The 3,433-nt window shown below is 43.2% G+C and overlaps 1 protein-coding gene and 1 non-coding gene across 2 annotated transcripts in view; one reads left to right on the top strand and one right to left on the bottom strand.

Moving 5' to 3' along the window:
* The window catches only part of PFKFB4 (6-phosphofructo-2-kinase/fructose-2,6-biphosphatase 4), a 56,216-nt gene that overhangs the window by 32,440 nt on the left and 20,343 nt on the right, over nucleotides 1–3,433 (top strand). The gene's annotated exons all lie outside the window — the stretch shown is intronic.
* On the bottom strand, nucleotides 1,402–1,503 carry LOC111728708. Its single transcript, XR_002775924.1, has one exon. It is a non-coding gene; the product is annotated as a small nucleolar RNA U13 (small nucleolar RNA).

The raw sequence follows: 3,433 nt of genomic DNA, 5'->3' as shown, positions 1-3,433 counted from the left end.
CCATCAGTGAAATGATTGAGGGCCCCGGGCTGGGGATTCGAACCCACCACCTTAGGTGTACGTGGCTGGCGCCTTAGCCGGTTGAGCTATAGGCGCCGAGCCTATATCTTTGTTTTTTAAGAGGTTTGTAAACAAATAATCTCTTGAAGTAATTTTTTTGTCATTGGCCCTATTGATAATGAAGTATAATTTTTATTTTTTTGAAACAGAGTCTCACTTAGTCACCCTAGGGAGAGTCCCGTGGCATCATCATAACTTACAACAACCTCAGACTCTTGGGCTCAGGCAATTTTCTTACCTCAGCCTCCCAAATAGCTGGGACTACAGGTGTCCCCCACAACACCCAGCTATTTTTTAGAGATAGGGTCTCGCTCTTCCTCAGGCTGGTCTTGAACTCTTGAGCTCAAGCAATCCACCCATTGCGGCCGGCCTTGGCCCCCTGCCCCCCTTTTTGTGTCATCTGGATTAGATCACCATAGCTCACTAGATCACTGTAACCTCAAACTTCTGGGCTCAAGCCATCCTCCTGCTTTAGCCTCCCAAGTATCTGGGACTACTGGCATGTACCACCATGCCTGGCTAAGTTTTCTATTTTCCTATTTTTTGTAGAGACTAGTCTCATTCTTCTGAAGAATGGTCTTTTAACTCCTGGCCTCAAGCAAAGTCCTAAGGCTTCCCAAAGTGCTAAGATTACAGACCTGAGCCACTGCACCCAGCCTATTGTTTGGTCTTTTTTTTTGAAAAAAGAGTCTCACTTAGTCACCTGGGCTAGAATGCTGTGGTGTTACCCTAGCACACAGCAACCTCAAGCTTCTGGGTTCAAGCGATCATCTTGCCTTAGCCTCCTGAGTAGCTGAGACTACAGGTGTGTGCCATTACGCCAGGCTTAATTTTTTTTTTTAATTTTTAATAAAGACAGGTCTCACTTTGCTCAGTCTGGTCTTAAACTCCTGACCTAAAGTGAACCTCCTACCTCAACTTCCCAGAATGCTAGGATTATAGGTGTGAGTTACCATGCCCGGCCTCTTTGGTCTATTTTTAAAAAATATATTCATGCCCACCAATATTTTATTATGAAAAGTTTCAAATATATAACATAAGAGTTGAAACACTTGTACAGGAATACTTGTGTGCTCACTCTATTGGTTTCCTATCGGTGGGTAACAAATCACCCAAATTTAATAGCTTTGAACAGTCGTCATTTATAATCTCACAGTTGCTGCAGGTGAGGAGCCTGGCAAGGCATGACTGGGTTCTCTGATTATAGTTTATCAAGCTGTAGTCAGGGTGTTGGCCAGGTCATCTGTCTCATCTGAGGCTTGAGTCTTCTTCCAAGTTCATGTAGGTGTTTGGACTCATTTCCATATGGTTGCAGGAATAAAGTTCTGTTTTTTTTTTTCATGTCAGACAAGTAATGCCGACGTCGTAACAAGATTTGTGGGGGGCACATCTCATGCATGCGCATAAAAACCCAATCATCACACTTATGAACTACAAAAGGATCAGGAATAAAGTTCTGTTTTTTCCTAGTTATCAGATGGGAAATGCCCTTAGCTCCTAGGAGCCACCCACAGTTCCTTGCCATGTGGATTCCTCTTACGATATGACAGTATATTTCTTCAATGCCAGTATGGGAGAATCTCTCTCTTTCTAGTCTGCTAAAATAGAATCTTATATAACACAATCTGATTATGGAATTGCCATAGTTTATTGGTTAGAAGCAAGTCACAGATTGTCCCTGTACTTAAGGGGAAGGGATAAGAGCTTGACTTCTCTGGGATGTGCCTACACTTTCACCATCAAGATTCTACCATTAATCTTTAATACCACCATTTTTTTAGTTTATATTCATTTCTCCATCGCTGAGTGACTCATGTCAGTGTCTTTTTCAAAGTAATCTCATAGATTGGGAAGTGAGGAAGAGCAGGCATAGATTTAGCTGAAACAAGATTGGCTGTGGGGGCAGCGCGCCGTAGCTCAGCTGGCAGGGCGCCAGCCACATAACATACACTGAGGATGGCGGTTTTGAACCCAGCCCTGGCCAGCTGAAAAAACAACAGTGCAACTGCAACAAAAAAAATACCGGGGCGTTGAGGCAGGTGCCTATAGTCCCAGCTACTTGGGAGGCTGAGACAAGAGAATCACTTAAGCCCAAGAGTTTGAGGTTGCTGTGAGCTGAGATGCTACAACACTTTACCCAGGGTGACAGCTTGAGACTCTGCCTCAAAAAAAAAAAAAGATTGGGTTGTCAGTATGATTGGCTAAGAGATGGGTATGTAGATTCATTATACTGTGATCTTTACTTTTTTGTGTCATTGAAAATTTGCCTAAGAAAAATGTCCTTAGCTCGGTGCTGATAGCTCAAGCAGCTAAGGTGTCAGCCACATACACCCCGGCCTGCCAAACAACAATGACATCTACAACCAAAATAAAAAAAAGAAATAGCTGGGTGTTGTGGAGGGTGCCTATAGTCCCAGCTGCTTGGGAGGCTGAGACAAGGGAATTGCTTAAGCCCAGCAGTTGGAGATTGCTGTGCGCTGTGATGCCATGGCACTCTACCCAGGGCAACAGCTCGAGGCTCTGTCTCAAAAAAAGAAAGAAAGAAAGAAAGAAAGAAAACAAAAATGTCCTCAAGCTTTATCCATATTGTAGCTTGTGTGCGAATTTTCTTCCTGAGCCCTGTTTGGTGGCTCATCCTATAATGCTGGCACTTTGAGAGGCCAAAGCAGGATTGCTTGAGGCTTGGAGTTTGAGACTAGCTTGAGCAACACAGTGAGACCTCATTTTTACAAAACTTAAAAGTTAGGGTGGTGCCTGTGGCTCAAGAAGTAGGACGCCAGCCCCATATGCCAGAGGTGGCGGGTTCAAACTCAGCCCTGGCCAAAAACTGAAAAAAAAAAAAAAAATTAGCCAGGCATGGTGGTAGGTGCCTGTAGTACTAGCTCTTCAGGAGGCTGAAATGGCAAGAGGATCACTTGGGCCCAGGAGTTTGAGGTTGCAGTGTGCTGTGATGACACCTCTGCACTTTAGCCCAGGCAACAGAGTGACATCCTGTCTTAAAAAAACAAAACCAGACGAATTTCCTTCCTTTTTAAGGCAGAAAAGCATTCATGCCACATTTTGTTTATCCATTCATGTGTCAGTGGACACTTGGGTTGCTTCCATCTTTTAGTTATGGTGAATATGCTGCTATGAACATGAATGTACCACCCTCTCTTTGAGTCCTTGTTTCACTTCACTAATTTTTGTTATACACCTACAAGTAGAATTGCTAGATCATGTGGTAATTCTATTTTTTTTTTTTTTGAGGAACTTCTATACTATTTTCAACAGCAGCCACCTCATTTTACATTCCTACCAACAGTGTGCAAGGGTTCCACTTTCTCTACATCCTTCCCAACGCTTGTTATTTTCTACTTTTTTTTTTTTTTTT

The sequence above is a fragment of the Otolemur garnettii genome, unplaced genomic scaffold (genome assembly GCF_000181295.1).
Source record: "Otolemur garnettii isolate 467f Iridium unplaced genomic scaffold, OtoGar3 scaffold00179, whole genome shotgun sequence".
Lineage (NCBI taxonomy): Eukaryota > Metazoa > Chordata > Mammalia > Primates > Galagidae > Otolemur > Otolemur garnettii.
The sequence above is the reverse complement of the archived record's forward strand: the minus strand, read 5'-3'. Positions and strand labels throughout refer to the sequence as shown.